Below are 25,946 nucleotides of genomic sequence, written 5' to 3'. Positions count from 1 at the left end.
TGAGACAGGTTTTTAACAACAGAAATCTGTATTTTACCATGAGCCCAATTCAGCAACACTCTTCATTACTCATTTCTGAATCAGTTTCATTCCAGAAATACTGACAATCCTATTAAATACCATCTTCTAATATAAATACTTAAATGTAGGATAAGAAATAGATACTCATGACAGTATTTTGTTTTACTCTGAAGAATTAATAGAAGTTCCATGAATTTGGGATCTACTCCTAATTAACAATTCTGATTTTCATATGAAAATTGTAGATTTAAACTCTAGCTTTGCCAGTGCTGTGAATTTAAAATGTTATTCAGAACAGTTAATCTTTTCTTTAGAGCACACCTCAATTCCTTTGTAGCCTGTTTGTTCTAAAACAGACAACACAATGCTCCCCAAAATGATATAAACTATGTTTTCTGAAAGTTTTCTTGTCCACCTCCATTCAGATACAGATACTGCTTTGTTCTTCAAATACTGTTGCCCTCAAAAACAGTCACACATGTTTTCAATGAAATCAAGAACATTCCACAAGTCAGTCTGGGATTTGCAAATGCCAAGAGAAATTAAGCAACTCTAAATCCAAATTAATTATCCAAGCCAGTTATTACTATCTGCAGATTTCAATGATAATCACCTTATTTTTCAAAATTTGGTTATTTCAACAGCACTCAAATTCCACAATCCACTCCACACAGCTTTGCAGAAGTAACTGTTTCTACACTACCTGAAATATAATTTTTAAACTGTAATACATTGAATACTTATTCTGACAGACATACACTGTAAAATAAACAAGGGCTTTAGTATCAGCCTAACTTATTTGGCATCAGGTTCCATAATGGTTTACAAGGAAAATAGAGAGTAAGTTTATATGATCTACAAATTAGATTGACACTGTTTTCCAAAAAAACAACCCACAGCACTAGATTTGGGTGGGATGCTGAGCTGCCACTACCAAAGATTCTGACACAAGTGATGCTTCTCTGCATCGAAAAGATTTGGCCCTGTGGCTCAGTGGGCAGAGCTATCACTGAGATACAAAAGCCAGACAAGCCCACTCCATCTAGACACAGAGCAGAAAAATAACTGAAAGCTACAACAAAGCCTGGTTTGTGAATATGTTGCTTTTATCAAACACCACTTTCTGCTCTGTAGCACATCTGCTGTGACAGAGTTACACTGGTGGCAGGAGGGACTCTGCCAGCCTTGAATAGTCATGGACACAGGAGCTAATAAAGAAAATAATCCTGCTAATAAAGAAAATAAACCTGCTAATAAAGCTGCTTAACTGTAATATGAAGGGAGGAAATTGGAACCATGTTAAGAAGACAAAATCTGCAAAACACCATCAAGAAGGGAGTGAAATCAGCAGGTACGGCTCGTGGAATGGGACACACAGGGTTTGTGCATTGAGTGTTTGCTCTGCTTTAGCATGAGGTACTATTTCAAAACAAGTCAGCCAAACCAGACTAGGTTTCAATTTAAGTCAGTTTTAGTCAATAAAGAGGCACTGGAGGCAGAACAGCAAAAAGTAATAGTACAAAGTTAGAAAAATAGTAAAGAACCTCTAAGTGCTCCAGGACTAAGTGCTCCAGAAAGTACGAGAAAGTGTTTAAGGGCAACTGGAGTAAAAAAATTCAAACTACACAAAATAAAATCCTTACTTCCAGCAATATAAATCACCCTTGAATCAGTGTAGCATCAGTAACTCAGAAAGAGGATGTGTGCATTCTGCAGACAGGGAATACACAGACTAAAAACATACATGTTTGCATATACACAAATCTCAATTTCAGGCAGTTTCACAGCTGGAGAGAAGGCAAAATCAGGGGTAACAATGGCCCTCCTCCTGCCAGAGGGCTCAGCTCAGCCTGGAGTCTGGTGCCAGCACAGAGAAGCACCTTCTGCTCTGCTTCAAATATACAACCTCTCCATCTCTGGGATTATGCAGGAATCAGGAGAGTAATGCAAACATGGCCTTTTTAAGGTTTCTGATAAAGAGGTCTTCTAGCTCTCCCACACCCTACTCTTCCACAATTTACATTATTTAACATAAACACATGCATATAAAATAAATACCCCATGGGGAAGTCCATTAGTCACAAGTTTACAGGGATTCACACACTCCTGATTTAGAGAAGGGAAATCTCAGGCAGGGAAATTCACCCTGTAATCCCTGTAAGCAAATTTAACCACCTTTCTTGGTACAAATGTGATCTGATAAACTAACTTATTATCCTGTTGTGACCCCATCCAAAGAGGAAAGGTCAAGGTTTCCCAGAGGAAAGAATGCCTTTCAAGGAGGTCCTGCCCTTCAAGGTAATCCAGATTTCAAGACAGAGCAGGTTCACCCTGAAAAGGCAACCCTGGTGGTGGCTTATCCAAAACTCCCACCATCATCCCACCCTGCATCAATTCTCAGAGCATCATTTAGATCAGAGTTGGAATAAAAGCCCAGAAACGGGCTGGCATCCCACAGAGGGACCTGCTGGACTGTTTCACTGGGCCAAGTTGGTGAAATAAAACTCCCTGAGGAGCAGTGTAAGAGGAGCGCACAGTGGTGCAGCTGTCAGACAGATCAACCAGGGGAAGATGCTGAATTTCTATTTATAAAGTGAGATGAGGCACTTGCCCTGTGCCAAGCTCTAGGCAGAACCACCTCAAAAGTACAAGCACTGACCTCCACTATCAAGAGAGAGAAGGGGAAGTTTAACTCTCTGCAAATTTGCTAAAGAGAAGAGTTTCTGTTCTTTTCTGGGCATGGAACAGTGCGGCCCCAAGTGCCATCTCACTCAGCAGCCAACGCCCCACAGCAGTGTGTTACACTGGGGTCATGCATTCCATTGTCCCTTCCCTTTGCTGAGTGTCTTGAGGATGAAAAAAAGTCAGTAAAATTGGCAACACCACCACTGGCTGAGCATGAGATTCCAAAGGAAGGGCAGTGCAGCCAGAGGGACACCACACAGATTGCCCTCCTTGCTCCATGCATCTGGAAGGACACTGAAGGTAGGCAAAGGCTCTGAATTGAAGTTAATGAATCAAGGGATGACAGAGGACACAAAATGTGTCCAGCATAACCTTCAATTAATGGAATCCCAAAGTCCAGGGATACATGTAATCAATGCAAAATAGGACTTCTGAAGAATAGATTTTTGAGAGCAGTTAATAATATCATGCCTTCAAATAATCAATATTGAAAACACATTTTGGAAATTGATTTACTTTTCTTAAAGTTCATTACAAAAATGCATTATCAATAGGAAACTAGAAACCTCTATCAATTATTCTGGAGTCTAATGAGAAGAATACACAAAGTGCACCAGCCCTGGCAGAGATGGTTTAGCAGGTGAACTGTGCCACTCTGCAGGGTCAGTCATCATCTGCAAGAGGGCTCAGGTGCCCCAGGAGCTGCTGTTTCAGCTCTCAGTTTCAATACACAGACTCTCCTCTGTTCATTTTTGCAGCATCCTCACCCTTCCAGTCAGGGAGAACATTAGGAAACAATAAACTCCACAGGGCTTTAGCATTCAAGAAAACAAGGCAAGAAATGTGATGCAATGTTCAGTAAGAATGCTCCCACATGGCCACAGTGAGGGAGAAACAAAAGGTCACACCACACCTGTTTTCCCAGAAAAAGAAGCACCAAAACATTTTCTAGAAGAATTCACTACTTTCCTCTGGCTCAGAGACTGGTTCACACCTAAGAATGTTTTCTGAGCAGAAATCCTGCACTGACAGTCAGCTGTCTGTCACAGTAGTCTCCCACCACAGCCTTCATGTTACTATGTCCTTCCAACCTGCCAAATCTCATCTTCTCCCAGTTTCAAGTGCCTGTGTTAATTGTGGTATCAGCTTACTAAAAAAGAATAGACTTCTAACTGCCCATCACAATATGCATGTAATTAAACAACTTGTGGAACTGTAACTTACCCCCTCCATCAGATTCCACCTGCTTCCCAAAGCCAGCAACATGTGCCACTACAAACACTTCCCCAGGTGATGGAGGAGCTGCAATACAGGAGCTGATCCACCCGACTCAGGTGGGAAAGCAGAGCCCCTGCTACTTAAAAAAAACTGTTCAGAGCTTAACATATTCTTGAGCATGCACCCAAAAACTGGAGCTCAAAAGAGGAAAGTAGAACTTTAGTTATTAACTTGAACAGGAATTTGACATCCAAGTACCCAGAATGCTTTGACTATTTTAACCCTAAGGCAAAGTGTGTTTCTAAATTCATTTTCTAACTTGATTTCTGTTCCCATTAATTCTCTCCTGGTGCTTTTACTGCTGCCCAAATAACCTCCCATCCATGCATTCTTTCTGAAATTCAGTTGCATGCTTGTTACCCTGACAATGCTTAAAATGGAAATAGTGCTGCCCATTTGCTTTGCTTCATTTGAATGGTTACTTTAAGCTGTCAAATCCCCTTCACTTCTCAACTGCCCTCCTGAAGTCACATTCCCCAGCTATGTGAAGTATTTTGGGAAGAGGAAAGTTGGCCATTAAGGGGAAAAAAAAAGGCAAAAGAAAAACCTTCTTCCCATTTCTCGGCCACATAACATGGAGTACAACCAATTATTGAGCAATAAAGTGTTATTCATGAGGTCTTTGAAGATCAGCTCAGTGAGATATTCCTTCCTCTTTCTAGAAGGCTTCCATCTATTGCAAAATAGTTCAACACATGGCATTCAGATCCAAAGATGGACCCTCACTTGCCTCCAAGGGGCTTCTCCAGCCTTAACATTGACTGAAATAAAGGGGATGCCCTCACTTTTCTCTTGAGCTGCAGCCTCAGTCTCCCTGCAGCCAGACTCACCCTGCCCAGTTCCAACACTTAGCCAGGCCAGGACTGAGGTTTCTACTTGGTTTCAGCTGTGAACAAAACTTTAAATTCTAGGAGAATTTACCAATTAATTCTGCAATTTAAATCTTCCTGTCAAACCTGCCCAGAGTAGACTGAGCTGGCAGCATTTACTGTACCAGTATCCAGGCTAAACTGTCACTGTCACCCTTCCTGCTGCTGTCAGGAGTGACAGTGCAGAACTGTGAAATTAAGAATGCTAACACAGAGACAAATAATGAAGAAAGACTATGATGAAAAGGCAGATGCTAATAGCAAATGAAAAGCCTTTATTTTTAGCATATGCCTCCTGTAATTCTCTTGCAGCAATACAATAAAAGACTCAGGACTATTGAATATTCAGAATATTTAAAGACTTTCTACTATCTCATTTCCCAGTGAGTTTGATTCAGTTTCCTCACAAGATTATTTGTTTACTTTCATTAATAACAAAAATAGTAATAGGGGAATTAATAGCTAATTTTTACCTCTGATCATACCTTCTCCTCCCATACCTTTTTTTTAAACACTCTCATTCACTTTCATAGGCAAAAAGGAATTAAAGTGAAGATCAAGAATACATTAGAGTGTTCAATTTCTAAATTACTTTTTTAGATTCCATGGTTTAACAACTTCAAATTATAAAAATAATTAACGAGAGGATGAGCCCTTCACAGGCTCGGCTGAGTCCCATATGGCACTCCAGTGCTGGCAGAATACAGGGGAATTCAGATCACAGACCCTCAGAGACCTACAATAAAGCTATATGCAAATGTTAACAGTCTCCAGGCAAATTAATAATGAAAGAAAATGCATAAAATACAGGCTACCACTGCAAGAGCCTTCCAGAAAACAGAGAGGAGTAGAAAATACCAAAGCAATTCAGCATCTGTTGACTCAGCCAGTACTGATGAGAATCAACTTCCCACACAAAACTTGTCAGCAAGTCAGTGAAACCCTCAGTTAATGACGCTAAACAAACATCCCTGATTATATATGGAACACAGGACACCAACCTTTCCCTTCCTGCAGCAGAGACAGGTAGCACTCACAGCACTGTGGAGCAGAGAGGGATGGGGCAGGGACACCATCTCTGCCAGGTTCACACTCGCACCGTGCTGTGGCTTCACGGGCTGTTTTCTGAACCTTCCATTCCCCCACACATCCGGTTCTTGCTAACAAAGCTATTTATGATCATGTGCATTTGTCATGCAGATCACCTCTTCAGCCACACATGCTTAATTTCATTTTACCCTTCAAGTATAAAATAAATTCCTCCCAACCTTCTACCAGCAGTTCTGCTTGAACTGAATAATAAATAGACCAGAGAAAAAAGCCATCATACTTGCCCATCTCCATCTTCCTTTCACTGCCATCCCCTAAACACATTTTTCCATAAAGCCCTCAAGGTTAACTGTGCTATCTCTCCCATTCACCTGGTAACTTTATCAAGTTAGGAGACCACAAAAAGAAATAGAAGATTCTTTGCTGCATCATTAGGAAACTGAATGTATTTCAAACCTGTGTGAAGGGGAATTGACAGAAAGCAAGAGTGGAAACAAACTATGTTTTAGGTTGAAATACTTTTGATGTTGCTAGATAAAGTCATCTCTACTATCCCGCCTGTTTCAATAGACATTATGAACAAAGCAGTTTCTGGGCCATATTTCAGCCTTGCAATGCTTAACCTCCTTCAGCATTTTGCTGAAGATGGAAAGCAAAATAAGTTCTAATACTTATGCTAGTTTTAATTTGGGTAGATTGTCCCAGTATAATAGCAAGGCCCTTTGCACAGCCTTGTAATTGCTTCTGAGACCAACCACACTCATCTCCACCCCAAAAACCACCTTCCACAAACTCAAGAGTGACCCCTCCTGCTAATTAATCCAGGGTGCTGTCCCACAGGCAGGTTTTGGCCATACCTTAACCCTACCTGGATAAAAACCTGACTTAATTCAAACAAGAAACACTTCTGAGGAAAACCATGAGCAGCTGGCACAAAGGCCAGCACCTGGAGAGCACCATGAATATTCCAGCTGCTCTGAGGCATGGCCAGTCCTGGGAGCACAACCAGATCATCAGGGCTGACACGGAATCAGTTTGATTGCAACATTTCACTTAAATATCCACCTACAGCAGAGCTGCACAGGAACATCCCCACTAATGAAAGGGGTGAGCTTTGTGCTGGTGAAGGTTCAACCTCCTTGTAGAGAAGGTGCCCAACACACAGCACTGGGTTACAGAGCCCACAGCAGTGAAAGCAGCAAAGCCAACACCAAGCTCCCAAAGCAGGGCTGGGAGGGAGAGTGGCTCTCTGAGCAGCAACAGGTCAGCAAGAGGCCAGCTCTGCCTGCTGGGGAGGTCACTGGGAGTACAGCCATGGTGACCCACTTTAACAAACACCTCTTATGGAAGCCCTGCAAACCCCAGCACGTGGCTCATGGGGAGAAGATTCCCGGGGTGAGTACAACCGATGTCATCCACTGCCAAGGCATTCACACGCACACACACACTCTCAGCGTCTCCTTCTCTCTGCTGACAGCTTAAACTGTGAAGTGAAACTGCTCCTCTTGCAGCAGCCAGAAGTTTCTGAGTCAGAGGCCACAGAAGCAGTGGAGCTCCAGGAGCAGGTGATCCTACAAGAAACCTCCTGGTCTTGCCCCCAAGGGCTGCTCTTACCCCTTCTTACTCTGCCCAAACCAAATGAAGCTCCAAACCCTCCACCATGCTCCCCATCCTGGGGTCAAACCAAGCCTCCTCCTCCCCCTATGTATCCTGTAGAGGATGTGGTAAAGCAGAACTTGTAGTTCCTCCATAGCAACAGGGCAAGTAACTGTGCTAACACAGCAGCCAGGAAGGAAGGTGAGAGAGGGGATGTACCATCTCAGAGAGGATGTGGTTGCTGGTACTGCAGCAGCTCAAAGATGCTGAAAGAGGTAAGATAACAGAGAGGAGTGATTAATTCTGGGGAGGGGGAAGGCAGGAGGATGATCAGATATTCAGCTGCAGCAGGACAAAGCTGATGAGCAACAAGTGATGAAGAGAAACAGCAACTGAGCCAAGTAGCGGATAGTAAGGGACAAATAAGAACAAAGGAGAACAAAAACCTTTGTTTTCTTGGAACAAGGGAGTTTTTGATGGTAAATTATGTAGGTTACATGTCCTAGACTGCATGGACAGAAGTACATCCATCATGGAGCAGTAGGTGCTATTTTGGTTTTATTCAAACAGGTACCTGAAAAGGCCATACTGAGGCACCACGTGTTGTTATCAGTGGGAGATCCTTCTAAAGATAATGTCACATCTCTTGAAAAAGGAAATGTGCTTCTTAGAAGTGTCACAGTTTCATGCTCTTGTGCTCTTGAAAATGAATTTTATAGCTCTCTGAATAAGGAAAAGGCAAGGCTCAAAAAACACCATTTCAATGTCCAAGGACACTTTTCATAGATGGCCATGATGCAGCAGCAATTCATTTCCTTCAAATGAATTTATGCACTTTGAGGTTTGAGGCACTGCATGACTTTGCCACAATGAGAACCATCTGTCACGAGCCGCCCATTCAGAAAGGAACACTTCTTTTCAAACCTACAATTCTGCTTATAAAACACACTCAAGAAACCCCAGAACAAGACACAGTTTTGTTTCAAAATACATTATAATGTGCAAATTACAACCCAGGATGTAAGAAAGCTCTTAAAGAACAAGATAATGAAAGAGAAACTTCAACTAATGCCAGATGCTATGTTTTAGGACTATTTTTATTGAAGGACTGAGTGCATTTCAACCTTTTCATGCACTTGTTCAGTTATTTAAATTGGAGACAAACATGCACATGCTACTTCTTTTGGTGATTCTAGTGCAATTCAATTGATTTAAGTGAACTTACTTGTACTAGGTATGAGCATAAACAGCAAAATCCAGACTTTAAAATCCAGACTCATTAGCTAAGCAAAGGCTCATAACTGCTAAAAATCTATTGGGACCACAGAGATGATGCATCTCTACCATTAGAATTAATTAAACCCACAAATCTCATAAAAAAAAATCTAAAAACAAGGAAACAAAACAAAGCAATGCTAGCCTCCTCCTTCTGCTCATCCTGGGGGAACAGGAATGGGATAAAGATTTGGTTTTTGCTGACAGTATCCAGAGCTGCAGCCTGAAAGCTGCAAGGACCCACAGGGATTCACTGTTCCGTGCATTATAAACAAGAACTTTGAAAATGAGCAGATCCTCCTGGTTTGTGGGGCTCTGCTGCTAGCAGGGTATAAATCATGAGCTGCAGCAGAGCTCCAGATCCGAGCTGCCTCCCCCAGGAGTTGCAGCATGGTAACAATGCTAAATATACTGCTGCTGCTGTTCCAGGAAGGTTTTTCAGTTGACAAATGTTGCAACTTTTCACTGTTCCCCAGCACCATCCCACTTCCCCCATTTAATACACACCCATTCGTTTCTTCTGGAATTATTTGAACAAATGCAATTTTAGAACTAATTCCCAGTAAATCTTTTGCTGTCTGGCCACATCTTGGATTAACTGTTGACTGATTTTCATCCTCTTTTTTTTCTCCCAGTCTGTGAAGCTCTCCCTTAATAATACCAGCTGTTAAAATAAAGATCAACAAGAGCTCTTGCCCACGGTTTCCCCTTTGGGCAGCTGTGTACTGATTATTAAAAATGAGCCATAGAGTCTTCCTGCTTATTGCATGGCATGGATAACTACAATAGAAAACCAAATAGGCCTGCTGATCCATTTAAAAGAACACACACAAAAAAGACAATTCTGCCCTCTTATCCAAAACCATACTGAATCACAGCAGCAGAATCTTATCCACAAGAACAATACTTCAAACTGTAGCAGTCTGTGGGAATGTTTTTTTTTGTAAATTAACTTTTTGCCCAACTTCACCACAAACCAATGCCATACTGGTTTCATCACGTAGGATACCCAAGTTGTTTTATGCATCCTCAAAGTCAAAATTTATTCATTAGTATCAAGCCTTTTTGAATATGATTCAGCTCAGATCACACAACTTGAGTTTAGGAAAGGGATTTGGGGGGATTAATTTGATATTTTTTTTTAATACCACCACTTAAAAACAATCAGTAACATTGTTACACCTTGCAAATAAGAGTCCTTGGTCTCCCTCTATCAAAATTAGCCCCAAAAGATAACAGTTAAAAAACCTAGCAAAGGTCTTGTCAGGTATGCCTGGTATTCTCAACAGCAAAACTTCTAATCTCCACTAAATAAATCCCCTGGTGGGTGTAGAACCGAGCACGTGTGCAAAGCTCTTTCCTACACAGGTTAATGCAAAGATGTATTTATTCACTAAACACAACAGCCTTTACTCCTTTTCACCTCCTCCCCTGGCTGTGAAGCCAGAACTGATCAAACCCCAGGGCAGGCACTGTGTCCTTCCAGGATGTTTATGCAGATACTCAGAAAAGAAAAATGCTGTAAAAATCACTAATTCTGCTTAGCTTGAGGCTGAGTCCTGGAATCACTGGAGCAATGGCAATATCTAGGGTTAAAAAAATAAGCTCTTCCACTTCAGGGTGTTCCAAACCCTTCCCTAAAGTTCAAAAGAAAAGTGAAGATGTGAACTGACTGTTCCCTCCTCTCATTTCGAAATTAAATGGAACAAACTGCTGAAAAACTTCTTTGTAGATGGGGTTCAGAAAGCATTTAATACCTTAAATACCATGACATGACAAATACAATCCTAGATTTTTCAAGAACCACTTCACACTCAAGACCAAATAAGATTACTGCTATGCCTGAAGTATTTCTATCTGCCACTGCATTCCATTTTTAACCCAGAAATTAGATTAGGTGCTTCCACTTTGATCCAAGAAATAGTGAAGTTTCCAGAACAGGAAGATTATCAGAGATATATGCAACTCAGAAATCTAATGCAATGGATAGAACAACAATGCCAGAGTGTATAACATTTAAAATGTCTGCAAGCAACAAAGTTGGTCGCTTCAAAATACGCTAACAAACATATTCTGTTCAAAGTGCATTTCATAATTCAGAATTATCTATTCATACACTCCACTCTGTGGAATGGAGTCAAGCTACACTGGCAAAAAATGGATAAATTCTAGAACTAGGCCAGAAATATAAGCAAAGAGCCAAAAGAAAGCTGTAGAGATTCTATGTTTTAAATCCATCTATTAGGGTTTCTCACACAGTTTTATTACATTAAAACCTGGTCCTTCGTGTAGCTGTAAAAATGGCAACCAAGACAGTCCTCTAACATCCTGTCACGTATTTTTCTTTTACCCAATACCTTTCTCCTCTCAGTTTTTCACTGATAAACATTCAGGGAAGACCTTAACCCCAGCTGCATCTGCAGTATGCAATGTCCTAGTTAGGCCATTTATCTCAATTTTGACAAAAACATTGTTTCAGTCTGATCCCACTTGCATAAAATATTCAAACTTCAAGCTGATCCTTGCCATGCTTCTCCTCCTCTACCATAGACAACAGCACCTGTACAGCCACAGAATTACCAAGCTAAAATATGGTCAGACCAAAACTAATGTGGCAGCTCTACCACTGACAGATCTTGCTGAGATCAGAAACATCCACCTGTGCATCAAAGCATGAATTGCTATTGATAGTAATTCTTCAATTCCTTCAGTCTCTTATCCTTTGGAGGAAAAGAGCATATCTTCCTATTCTCACATGCTCACTTCTGTGACATTTCTATGAAGTTTATCCTCAGGTAACAACTCCCATTTACTGTAGTGTGAGCTGGTGTTACATCAAAGTTTAAATCTGAGGAAAAGTAATCACATTTCCCTTAACTAAATAATCACTGCACAAAGCCTCTCAAAGTCCACTGGGTCTCCCCCTTCTCCCAACAGAAGTTGCTCTCAGTTCTAAGACTGCAGCAAAACGAAATGAATGCATCAAAGTAGGTGGAATAAGAAGGGGGAAACATTGTGCAAAATGCTGACCCACTAGAAGCATACAAAGCATTTGTTCAGTGGTGACAATGAATAATTTAATCTGAGGCAAATTACCAAACAAACATCAATTAAATTACATGCTAGACTACAAGAGAAAGTTCTCCCACACACATTTCAGGTTTGCAGAGTCAATAGAGCAGGACAATGCAGCCAGGATTGTGACAGAGTCATTCTGGCTGCTCACTCAGGGATGCTTGACATTCTCCACAGTAATATGACAATTGCAAGAATCTAAAGAGAAAGATGTAAATTTAACTCCATCACACTAAACAAACATTCACACAAGAATAAAGAAACCACGTGTCACCCAGCCTTGTAAAAGGCAAGAAATCAGAGTTCCCTAGCCCATAAATGACGCTGATGAAACGTGCAGAACCAGAGTTTACTGCACAATTGTCTCTACCACCCATCCATTCTCAGTGCCTGAGCACCTGACCAGAGAGCATTTAAAGCAAGCTGCAGCAGCAGCAAAGACTCCCCAGCCTAACAGCAGCCTCGTTGTGCTGAGTGCTGCCTTTACCCCAAGAGCTCCAGAGCTGGGCCCAGCTCTCAGAAATCAGAGCCCCGTGGGGAACCACAGCGCGGTGTGGTTTGCTGCCTGTGCCACAGGGATGCTGCAGGACAGCCACACTCCCAGCCCCAGCAACAAAGCTCAAGTTCACTCTGCTGGCCATGCTGTGCCAGCCAAGACAACCTGAAATTACAGTTTCTAGAAAGTAGGGCAGCTACACACTGTCCAAACCTGGCTCCCTACACAGCCTCCGGCCTCTCAAAGAAAAACAGTCAGAACATTTTATGGAAATAAATCAACAATTACAGTTTCTTTTGACCAATATGGCTTGGAAACCTAAGCATTAGGAATAAATGACATTTTGCCATCCTGAGCTAGAAGAGCAACATCCTTTGATCCTTTAAGTAAGGACTGCTTCCCTCAGCAAGGAGATTCTGCTCCTAAGCTGGATAGGCTAGTCTGGTTGAGCAAAAGGGGTAATCCAGTTTTCTTGTGACAACAATCTCATTTCCTTAGGTTCCAAAAACACATGTGAATATTTTATAACTCATGCTGCAACGATGATACCATGATATAGATTTCAAGCTTTCACTGCACTTGAAGAAATAAATATCTTTACAATACCATAAGTAAACAGCCTCCTATTAATATAGTTTTCAGGCAAAGTTGTGAAGAAAATCAGAGCACTGCTTATTGGAGCCAAGATTAAAAACCACACTTGGGTCACACCAGTCTGACCACTTGCCTCTGCTCACCCCATCTTCTAGAAGTACATATTTGCTTAAACCCAGGAACAGTGAAATAAGGGACAGCATGGAACGCTGGATTTTTTAGCTTTCACTAAAGTATTTGGTTCAGCCTCTAAATAAAATAATCTACTTCAAGACCTTGAAAATTGACTTCTAAAGTTTTAAACTTTTAGCAGTTGTTGACAACAATTCATATCCCACTCCAGCTGCCAGGCAGAGTATTGGTTTTGAGGAGGAGTGTGCTGTCTCAACAAAGATAAAAAAAAAGGTTTAATGTCATATCAGTCCTACTCTGGCATTTAAATAGTAACTTAAAATACACATAAAATCAAGCTGAGGCTACATCCAGCCTCATTAAAACCACATTATGTTACAAGCACCTTAAAGTCACCCCAGGACATTTACCTAACTGCAAAGGCAAATATTTTTGCACCATAAATCCTATGCATAAAACCATGCAATAAACATATCCAATAGCATCTAGATAAAGGCACTAATAGGAGGCTCATATAATCAGCTATACAGTAAAACCTAGAGCACAATCAAGCTCCAAGGCAATTAATACTACCAGGAAAAGATCTTACTAACTTTCCCAAGGCCAGGATGCAGAACCTTTCTGAAGTACAGAACTCCAAATTCTTTATAAAGCTGGTAAGGCTACGGCAAGCAGACAAGAATTTAAAACTCTCTTTTAAGGAGTTTAGAGCCAACAAAGCTCCTGGTATTTTAGTGCCATTGCAGGCTCTTGTAACACTGCAGGCATTTAGAAGCAGCAGCAAATTAATATGCTGCACCAACTCATTTGGTGAACAATCTCATTCAGATCTTAAGCTGCTTGTCCGGGGTTCTGAATGTGTGAGCAGGCTGAAAAAATCTGAGGCGCCGCAGATATTTCCTGAAAGGGTGCTACAGTTTTTCAAGTGTAAAGCTGCTTGCTGTACTTTGGACTGGTTACTGGGACAGCAATAAAAAGCATTCTTGTGTCTTGAGGGCAAACAAAACCAAGACCACCACACCACATCCATCATGATGTGCTTAGTCAAAGGACTAACACAAACCATGGTTAAATGTTATTAAAATCTTTGTCATGGAGAGCTGCTGGTTAAGTTTGGGTCAGTGTGACAGCACAGTGTGTGTTACAGGAATATTTCTTAATTAATTGCTTTATTAGGATTCTGTAATAGCAAAGTATGCTGCTTACAGAGCACATGGGGTGGAACTTTGTGAGTAAAACTACAGATATGTCACCCTGATTTCCACTCTTCTCACATTCCTGGAAGATCAAGTGGAAGGCTATCACAACACCACCAACAAATAAACACAAGGAATGCTTACATTACAACCTGCTCCTTGTATTTTCCTATCACAGCAATAACAAACCATGAAGCATTAAAAGAGGATGGCAGGCACAGTGCTGCTCTTTTCTGACACTATTGTGTCAGAGGAAGTCTAACAAATGCTTGTCATTTCCACAAAATAATGGATTCCCCAATTCTGGCATAAACAGTGCCCACAAATTGCTCACAAATCTGTCACAAATTCACTTCTTCACAAGAAGAATGATTCTCCATTTAACATCAGCAGCTGATAACACAGCACTAACATCAAACAGAGCCAGCTCACAGATAAAAGTGCTGCAAACAGCTTAAGAGCAGACTGACATCTCACCAGAGAACCATGAATTTAGGTCAGCTCATTGCTGTGCTGCTCAGCAGAGGAACATGAAACAATGTGATGTGCACAGTAAGATGTTGGTCACTTGGGCTCACTGTTTCCTGCAGCAAGAGAAGAACTGCAGCTCATTTTCAGTGCAACTTCTGCAAACTTGCTGCAACTGGACAAGCCTGCAAGGTGGAGAACAGGTCATTCCTTTCAGGAAAGAAAATCTCCCTTTCTGGTAACAGCCACAGGATTCACAGTGCAACAGTCTCCACAGACACATGAAGTTGATTACTACATTATTTTTGCACAGGGCCATGTAGGGCACCTCACAATCACATTTTTAAGGAGTAACTCATTCCTCAAATGAAAAGAAAACACACACATTCCATCCTCCCTTTATCAGGGATATGTGAATATCACCCCCACACAACTTCAGAAGTCTAGATTGGGAGGGTTTTAAGCAGATGCCATTAAATATTGATGTTGTATTTCATTTTTTCAATGACTATTTATTTGAAGAGAATTAATTAGTACATTGAAAAAAACTCTTTGAAATGTGGCTGTCAGACATAAACACTTTTATAACATCCAGGGAACACTGCAATACCTAAAATAAATTGTACTATCAGCTTGCTATATTGCTTTTCAATATCAGAAGATACAATAAAATAGATATCCTCTATTTACTTTTAGGTTTGTCCCAGACTACAGTAACCATTCAATAGTTACAATTTCACAATACACACAGAAGAACTTCCATAACAAACATAAGCATGAGAGAAATTGCCATATTTTACCCCAGACCAGAGGAGTCACGAGATGGGAGAGCCTGAGGATTTCCACATCCTTGAGTGTCTTGTGCTCCATCCTTCCAATCTTTCTTGTCTTTAATTCATGTCATATAATTTGCAAGACTGGGACCGTCAGTTCTTGGATTGCACAATGCCTATCCAGCACAAGGGGGTGGGAACTTCAGTAAAAAATACTGCCAACAAATCCAAGTGCATGAAACAAACAAATACTCAAATTAAAAAAAACTAAAACAAAACAAGGGGATTCTGGAACAGTACAGTACTTTAAGCATTGCACTTCCTAAATAAAAGCAGAAATCCAAGCATTACAAGGATTGACATTTTTAAAATGACACTGAGGCATTCCTCAAAAGTCTTACTGGATGGACTTCCAAATAATTTATTACTGAAATGAGACAGTACTAGCCATTTACTCAAAAGCAGAATATATTAAAGGGCAAGTCCTTATTTTTGTGGAAGAGATGCATAGCTTTGGATATTACAGTTCATCAGAGCAAATGAAAACTCATCACCTCAAAACACTTTTTTAAAATTTGCAAATATCTTGCTGTTTTATTATGTTGCCAAGTCACCATCAGCAAGTCTCTCTCCATTGCTCTGGGTCTCCCAGAATAAGTTATTTGCTACTTGGTGTATTCAGCTGTCCTACAGGACCTTTGCTAAATGTGACACTTGTGACACTCAAGTCTGTGGGAGGTTATCACACTGCTCTTTAGGCAGCATCTTTGGAAACAAATGTTGCAAATTCTAAAGTACAAGATGATAAGATAAATCTTATGAGTAACGCAAGAAAGGCAAAACAAACTGGTTTTGAGAATAAATAATCCACTCACGGGAAGTAAAATGCATGGGGGGGGACATGGGAAAATCATGGGATATTAAAACAAAGAACCTGCTCTGCTGCAGAACATTAGAAAAGTTAAGTTTCTCTTCAGCAGAGGTCAAGACTAAGGTGTAAGGCATCTGCACAACAACATCTCAGCCTTCCTCTTCTTCCCTTTCCCTCTTCCTCATATCTATGCTTTGTTTACTTCAGATCTCATCCATTATAAGGCTGCAGCTCTGCCTGTTGGATTAAAGAACTCAAACACACAAGAAATGCTTTTGTTAAAAGATCAAACAGGAACCTCCCATCCAACCTTTGACTTCCATGGGCCTGAGCTACTGATCTTCACACAGCAACTGCAGCTTCTGGGCTCAGTTCCCTGAACATCCCATGACTCCCCAACCATTTTATAACACAGGGATAGAGCAGTTGCTTGATGAGCAGTTGAATCATCTAAAAAATATGAAAGAGGATACTGACTTGAATCTATGAGATGCTTTATCTGCCAAGCAGGGAAAGCAAGTTTGGCCTCTGAACCAGACTGATTCAGAGAGGAAGAGGAAAACAAATGTGTGTTTACCTACCTACAAAGAAGGCAGGGAAGGAAGAAAGAAAATTTCTCACAAATTGACAAGAACATCCCCTCCCACAGTGAGGACAATGAGGTCACTCAGTGCTCTACAGCTGTTCCAATCACAATACCTTCCACTTGATTTTGGAAGCTACAACTCTGGTCCAAAGGTTGAGCCCAAACTGCTTCCAGCCAAGGAAGGGAAAATAAAGGTTTGTTTTTCACAAACCCTGAGGTTCAAATCCACCTCCTCAAATTTTTGGCTGCTAATTCATGGCCTAAACTGGTGGGCCAAGAACCACTAGTACCAGTGAAGTTTATGTTATGGGAGAAGACCTGGGCAGAGCATCTCTGAAGCCAGGCGCTCAAGATGACAGCACTTGCTAGTTTCCATTAGGGACATCCAGGATTCACAGACAAATTCTCTAACAAAGAGCCACCCTAAAACACTCCAGCTTTCATCAAGCCCTCAGGCCTTATGGATATACTTGTAAAGAATTCCAACATTCTGGAAAAATAAAATTTCTGCTTACCTGGCTTGGTCAGCAGAGTGAGATGGACGAAGATAAAGTGAGAACTAAGAGCAGGACAGAACAGCTGTTATGTCAGCTCCTCACTTTTATTTTTTGAGTACTTCTGTAGATGAATGACATCCATAATGATCAGTGAGCACATCTAACAAGGCTACTGGCACTTTGTAGTTAGTTCTTGTTTATGAGCACTTACTATACCAACTAAAGCTCAGCGATCATGTTTCATTGCTCCTTCAAGTTAAAGAAAAGTAAAATTCCAAATTAAGCTGAATGCAACCATGACATTTTTATCGTTACAAAATTCACACAGAGTATGGACTCTGCAAATGCACACAAGGAAACAATCTTAACATTTTGTCAAATAAAGGCATAACACAATATGCATAAGATCCCACATTTCCTCTATAGTGATTGTTGGTTAAAAATGGTGTATTTCCTGGCTTTAAGATGCCTAATTCTACTAATTTGGTATTTGCAACCATATCTATTTTTGGAACAGCCATGGAATACATACACAAAGGAGAGAAAACAAGTTCTAAATGCAGTGCCATGAATAGAGCTGTATAGTTCATGCATCTTTTCTTCCCTAAGAGAATCTGAGCATTAAGAATTGCACCACACAAAGAAAATGTATTATCGTCCCCTTTTGAAGGGTGATTTGTGCCTGTAGCTTTTTCCTGTTACTTTTGGGTTCATCTTCTGATTATTTTCAAAATTCTCCTGTCCACAAAAGCCTCTTGAAGTGCATTAGGGCTTACACACCAGTCCTAGACTATTTAATTCAGCCCTAATACCTTGAGGAAGCTTCAGGATGGATTGTTGCTGTTCTGATTAAAGAATCAATCCCACCCCCTGCCAGGAAGGTTGGATGGATGCCTTGCCCCCAGAGGGAAATCAATGGTGCTCCACTGACCAGCACCTCCCAAACACCACATGTGTCATCATGAATAAAACCCCCAAACACTTCATTCTTGCATTCTAACTGTAAAAAGGGGGTCTGAGTTTCCATTATTTGGACATTTTTCACTTGTTCAACTCTCCTAGTGTGGATTCTGACTCTTGATTCCTCTGTCACTATTTCATTTATTTCTGTTCCCAGAGATTAACCCACAAGCAAACCACAGAAGACTACACCAAGCCAACAGCAGATTCAAGTCAATACAAATGTCCATAATTGTGTGCATGAAACCCATAAATATCATGTAGTGTCTTCTGACCTCTGTGTGAATGGAGCACACCATTCTCTCATGCTGTTCCCAACCATCCAGTACTTCAATACTGCTAATAGCCAAGTGAAATATTTATATTTGTATTGTTTAGTTCAGCAAAGGTTTTTGTTAGTGGAACAATTCAACACACTCCTTCGACCATTAAATGTTGGCACTGTGATACCTCTCTGTTCAAGACTAAGTATTTTCCAAGAGTGACAACTATGCAGACCCAGCCCCCAGTGATGCCTAAATTAGGTGCATATATTTCAAAACAGCACATTATCTAGCTAAAATTGAAGTTTTCCAATAATCACAGCTTTCCCATTTCAAGGTTGTTTTGTGTCAGTCATACTGAACCTCTGGAAAAGGAGCTTTCAGCAATTTTATACTTAGTACAGGTATAAGGATGATGCAGACAAGAATCAGAATAGGAGCCACAATGCAAAAATAAAACCAGCCCAACAGTTATCCAGAGGAGGAGGTGGTGGGGAGATGCTCACACATACCAGGAATGGATGCAACCTCCTACACCTTTCCAGGGTGGTCTCCTGGGCTGCTCCAATGCATCTCAGAGGGACACATGCAGCCACACAGCCAGAGACACTTGATTTTATCTTTAAATAGAGCTGGAACCTAGCTAGCCCCCCCTTCCAAAAATAAGGCTGTAAATCCTCAGGGCACTGATTTAGACAGGCACAGTCACACATGTCATGTGAGATGCATTCTCACTACCTAAAGGGTTGGCTGGTGCAATTCTGGTAAAGCATGCAGCCACAATCTGTGATGGGTGCCTTGAGCCTGGGGCTGGCAGCGCTTTGGGAGGATGGAACCTCTCAGATCAGCTGATGATGGTGTCTTTGAGCAAAGCAGCAAAGGAACCCCTAACCAATATTTCCATCACTGAAACATTTGCTTAGGAGGTGTTTTGTGCACCAAAACCTGAAGCAGAGCTGTGCAGTTTTTCAGCCAAAAACATCCTGTGCGAAACCCAGATGTTTCACAGCTCCAAAGACTTGTAAGGAAATAAAGGCTCTTGACCAGCACAGAAGCCTTTCCTCTCACCCTTTATTTTTAGGCTTTTCCAGTAACTACATATAAGCAAAAGGATCTCAGACTGTTATACCTGGGAGACACAGCCAGGATGGGTGAAAAAATATTTCTGTAGTGCTCTATCACAGCTCTCCCTGTTCATCCACTGCCAGTTTTTCTTTTACTACAGCAAAACCTGAGTTACACACTCTTAATGACTACCATTCCTGTAAGACCCACAGATCAACAGCTCTCAAGAGGGCAAGAAATATTTCTCTTCCCCATTTAACTTTTGTTTGAGAAAACACACTTTCATTCACTCCCTGCTCCGTGCCCATCATTTTTTTTCCTTTTGTAAATACAAGATAAAACTGCTAAAGCATTTCTCTCTGCCTCAGAGAGTATAATGCAAAGTGAAAAATATTATCTAAATACATTTTGAACTTATTTGCTAAAAAATTCCTTCAGGCTTTCTGCACAGAATGAGTGAATGAAAAACAGCAATGCACACAATTCTGGATAAAGCTTTTATTTGGGGATGTTTTCAAATTCTTCCACAGAGAGTAAAGATGCAAAAGGCAACCACAGAAATCAATGTATATACATTCTAACCAGTACATCAACTCCACTTAAACACAACATGGGAAAAGCCACATAAAATAGCAATACTACAAAGCCAGAAGAGGACTTCTAGGTCTCTGCAGTACTTTTCTGCTTTACTTCTTATCTAATCTTCATCCTTTGCTCCTTGCTTATTCCTTCCCCTTGTGCACCCACTATACTTTCTCCTGATCCCATCAAACTCTTGACTTGCCATTCCTAATGCACTAATCCCATTGCACATCCTGACAGCAAGGCACAATCCCACCAGTCCTGCCCAGAGCCCAGCCCTGCTCTCTCTTCGTGCTTTTTTCCAAGCTGTTTCCTTGTTACTGACTGGTTCCTTATTTTTCTTTGTTTAAATTAATTTTCTCCTCCTGAGCTCACTGAGCTCATTTCTGCTGCTTCCTTCGTTCTACCAGTCCTTCTTCCCTCACTGTCAGAACTGCCAATTTGAATTATCTCTCCTCAAATGACCCTCTCCATCACCCCTGGCACTTCCATCACAGGAACAGTTCCTAGACAAGCAGACCCAACTGTCTGTAACTAGATCCTGGCATGATCTCCAGTCCTTCTTCTCCACATTCAATCTCCTGAATGAGGTGGTTTCCTCTGACCACACACCTCACCCACCTTCAGTGAGTGCAACAAGAACCAGTCCATGAGGACAGAAGAACCGGTTTGCTGCTATTAACAAAGAATCAAAGTGGTCAGAGGGATCTTTACCCTGACTTGGTGGAGCCATGCTTTCCATGCCCCTCTCCCTGCTCACTGACCATGCTGCTCTCCCATCAGATCCCACTCATCAGAGCTGTCCTCCTGCCACCTTCTCCCTCTGGGTGCCAAGAAAGGAGCCTGAGAGCAGAGGAGCTGCCCAGCTCCACCCTGGCCTTCAGCAGCCATGGCATGGGAATTCTGGCTGCTCTCCTGCAAGGAGACTGAGCCTACTTCAATTATTCTCTGGGTGACCTCATCTTGCCCCACAAAAATCCCTCCAAGGCCAAAACATAGCCAGCACCCAGGAAAATCTGGTCAATAACATCTTCGCTGAGTACAGGCAACGTAATATTTTTCCAAGGACTTACAGGTTTGCCTAATTGAAGAATATTTTCTCAACAACAGCAGCAGGCATATCCCTGTTCAACAGCTTCTATCTGCCAAATTTCAGAAACTTGCTCCAATGAATGGGAACTCTACAGCTTTCCAAAAACCAAAGAGAAATCGTGTTCAGCATGTGCAATGCACTGGCCCTGGTAACAACCCAATGATCCAAACTGCTCTGAAACACAAAAAGCAAGAGGCAGGCACAGAAATAGGAAAACTGCAGCCTGAGCACCCTAACAGGGAAAAAAAATTAGGCAGCAGAAAATAAATTATTTTAACAAAAAATGTTAAATACATTCTCAATAAGAAGGGCTGGCAGCTCAGTCTAGAATAGAGTCTGAGACAGTGAAAACTGTCCAAGGCACCAAATAAGCAATTTCTTGGTGTTAATTGGAGAAAAATCTCCAGGAGTGCAGCTGGGAATAAGGAATATGCTCAGATTCCTTGCAAGACAATTCTTCTCCTGTCACATAGGTAGCACTCCTTTATCTGCACATCCACAGACTCAGAGCATTGAAATTAATTTTTGAACTATAAAATGAATAATTTATGAGAGAAATTGTACCTGCTATTCCCAGAGGAGTAAATCTAAACACTACAAACTACCCTTCCCCTTCAGGGAATGAATGGTACCAGCAGCACTTACACCAGCCCCACTGCAGGGGCAGAACTGAAGGTTTTACCTTACAAAAAACATTTCAGAATGTTTTTTATAAACAGAAGCACTTCGAAAAACACTGAACAAGAAATGGCCAAGTGGCACATTTAATGGAAGAAATCTATATTATTTCAGCTACAACAAGAAGAATAATCCACTCTGGGATTTCCTCAGGATTAAGAACTATCTGGGTGAATTGGTAGCTCATTGGGGGCCATCCTTCTAAACCAGACATTAATTCCCAAGTGACTCCTTTTCAAGTTTTATTGCTTTACAGGGTTTCTGAGGGCATCTGGGAGATTGCTGTTGTTCTTTTGATTGTTTTGCCAATTAGGCTGACTCTTCCTCAAATAAATTAAGGACAACATTCAACAGAACTGCTTCTTTACATGGTTTACAACATGATCTGCTTCAGTGATCAGCAATGAACACCAGGCAAACAATATTTCATTCTCACACTTTATTTACAGAAGAGTTAATCTACAAGCCGTTCTACAGGTTTTTTTTAGATGCAAAAAGAAATATATTATTTAATTATGCCAACAAGCCATTCTTAATAAACTGAGCCAAAAGAAATTATTGACCAGGTTAATAAGGTTGTCTCCAGACAAACAGAGTGATCATGTTAAATTCCAAAGGGATCCAAACCACCCCACCACACCTGCTTGAGAAGAAAGACTAAAAGCACCATATCCTGTACATACATACTATATATATATATATATATATATACACACCACTTTTCCACTGTTTTGTATTTTAGAACCAAAGCCATTGACTGAAGAGAATGGCAAAGACTGCAATACACCAAGAGACAACAGTGTTTTGCCAATTTAACCAGGTTATTGTTTTCAGGAAAAAAAATAAATAGAAAAGCAGAGTTTCTAGGGGTGAAAGGAAGAAGTTTCATCTGAAGCGTACAATCATACAGAAGGGGGAAGTTATTTAAAAATATTTACATGAACACTAAGGAAACTCAACAAACCTTTGGATTTTGACAGCTGGACTGGGTTCAGTGTATAACCAATCTCAGCAGCAGTATTTCAAACAGGATGAAAGTGAATTTCCAAAAATTCATTAGCAGGTTACCTGTCCAGCAATCAAAGGCAATAATGTAAAGCAGGTTATTAAGTTAAGGTGTCACGGTGCAACAATGGCTCCTACTCTTTATGCGGAACTCAGCTTTTGAAATTCAGCTTTAAAAGAGTGTTTTACAGCTTTTGAAATCCTGCCGTAAAAGAATGTTTCACAACATGAGTAACACTAATGAGCTGCAAAGAGACCAGAAAAACATCGGCTCATGTTTGACTGCCTTCCCCATATGGTTCAAGGAAGCGGGGGATCTTGAGCAGCCACAATACCGCTGGAAGGGAAAACACTGAATTCTGCAAGTCTTGACTCACGCTCAAAGACCGTAAATCCCCCACTCTTTAATGAATAGGTAGGAAATACGAGAATAGGTGGTTTGACAATATTATAAAAATCCTCTTTCTTAAAAGAAGTCAGAATTGTAAACGAAATTACTCAGACATCCAAACATGAAAGTCCCAGCGGCTCTTCAGGTACCCAAAGGGAATCTTTCCACTCCTGCAGGTACCAAGGGGTGCAGCAGGGACTTCTCACACAACCCCAATAACCTCCCAACCTGCGAGCAGGGCAGCCCCTACACAACACATCACCCTAAATTCTCTTTTTAAGCTCACAGAAAGGACTTTGATGGCACCAACTTTACAATGCACGAGCACAGAGGCTGCAGCAGCCCCGAATCTCACCCTGAGCTGGGCATGCACACGAAGGTGTGAGCTGCAGAATGCAGATATTCTGTAATGACTCAGCTCCTATAAACTATTTCTCACTCACTAATCTGCATATACAGGCTGACCACTTAAAACAGTGAGTGAAATACGGGGATATTAATGTCAGACAATTTTGCTACCTCAAAACTGTCCAAATAACGATGTAGAATACTAAACTAATACTACTGAACTAATAAAAAGTGTGTTTTGCTTTGAAGTGCCCATCTCCAGCACTCTGCGTACAACTTTTACTAAGAGCTTTAGAATAACCAAGCAAAAAATATAAATACGATGCATTCATTACTGACCTCAGCCTTTCACTGTATTTGCTCTTAGGCTGCTTTTATAGTATATTTTTTGTGCGTGAAATTTCAGACTCCTTGAAATATACAAAAGTTTCAGCATGTTACTACCCAGGAACCAAGTTTCTATCAAACTGATGCACAAAAAAAAAGGGTCAGGGATACCCAGCTCTGCCTCTGGGAGTTGTCTGAACGTCATCAAGTAAGTTTCACAGCAAATTTAGAATAAAATAGACATTTCAGAAGAGCATTTGCCATCACCACAGGAGAAGATTGTCTAAGCTGCCAAGGTTCACCCACCCACCTGTGAAGGTTCGGCCCATAATGGAAACTCTCAGCTCAGAGTTAACCCAGGACTTATCATGCAAGACTAATTACTTGTGTCCTTTTCCCATCAGACACCACCTCCTTTTCTTTTAAGTCTTGGAAAACAACACTTAACATCCAACCCCAAAGAGCTTGTGGGGGGGAGGGCTGTAGGAGGTGTGAGAATGGGATGGGTGGGATGACATACAATTCCTATTGTCTGTAATCAGCTACAGGGCCGCATACAATAAAACTGGATCAATAATCAAACCTAGATCCACCCCTGCAGATGCTCTTACAAGCAGAAGAAAACAGGGTTTTCATTGGAGATCACATGTGACTATTGTGCCCATTACAGGCCCTGGGCAATGCCACCAAGGTCAAAATCACCCAGGTACTCCAGATGGTTTCCAAATGTGAGTCACCACCACATGCAACACCCATACATGGCAAATACTATTGAAGAACAATGCTGCATTCAAGCAAATTGCAGAAATGCAAGATTACAGCTATTTAAACACAAATTCTGCTGTTGAAATAGAGGCATGAGTACTGAAAGAGGAAACGATTTAGCAGTTACAAATAGCAAGGGGGCCTTCAAGTTCTCTGAGTTGCACCTATGTGGAATGAACTTTAAAAGACAAATAAAAACCCCATATCCACAAACCATGTGTTTTCATAGTAAAGCATCCTGGAACACCCAATAAACAAAAGGTGTGGTCCCCAAAGTATCGCTTCCGTCAGGAGTTGGCCAAGAGAGCCCCTTGCATTCCAGCAGCAAATTAAGAGCCGTGCAAATACTGAATATCCACCTTCTCACAGGCTGAAAGGACAGTGACAGCTGTTAGCAGCACCCAGCTTTCACAAAGGTCAAGGAAAAACTTGATTAAATCACCTCCCTCCCCAGGCTTTTTTTAAATTTTACATTGAATGTGGAAAAAAAACCCGACAGCAACAAACCCACAGTGTCTGCACCTCTGAAACATTCAGAGCAAAAAGATAAAACTTTCCACATTCAATCACTCTGGCCACCTGAACCTGCCGTGCTGTGACAGTGTTCTGAAAAGGCAGAATCTTCCTGGACTACCTAACCACAAATTTAGACTAAACTGCCCCCAAACTACATCCTGTACCAAACGTCATACTCAAGAAAGTTCATTCCATTCAATACACCAGCCAGAGCATTTCTACCCTGAAGACAAGCACCGAAGTGCTGAGGTCAGACTGCAATGTAATCCCACTTGTTTCAAGGGCTTCATACCACACAAAAGGACACTGGCGGGAAGTGTGGCACACACTTATGATCTTACCCACTAAAGTACCCTTGAGAGGACCTGTGGGTGCCATGCTCCATGTTCTTTCCCATTAGCCAAGAGAGGAAAAAGGTGAAGGAGATCCCAGTGTGCTTTTACAGCCTGTTGTCCCCAAAGCACAGCACTGAGGGTATAAGTTGGGTCTGG

General features: G+C 41.2%; 1 protein-coding gene across 10 annotated transcripts in view; it reads right to left on the bottom strand.

Annotated features, from left to right (window-relative positions):
- The window catches only part of FNBP1 (formin binding protein 1), a 93,030-nt gene that overhangs the window by 63,887 nt on the left and 3,197 nt on the right, over nucleotides 1-25,946 (bottom strand). The gene's annotated exons all lie outside the window — the stretch shown is intronic.

The sequence above is a fragment of the Camarhynchus parvulus genome, chromosome 17, assembly GCF_901933205.1.
Source record: "Camarhynchus parvulus chromosome 17, STF_HiC, whole genome shotgun sequence".
NCBI lineage: Eukaryota > Metazoa > Chordata > Aves > Passeriformes > Thraupidae > Camarhynchus > Camarhynchus parvulus.
This window is presented reverse-complemented; position numbering and strand designations above follow the sequence as displayed.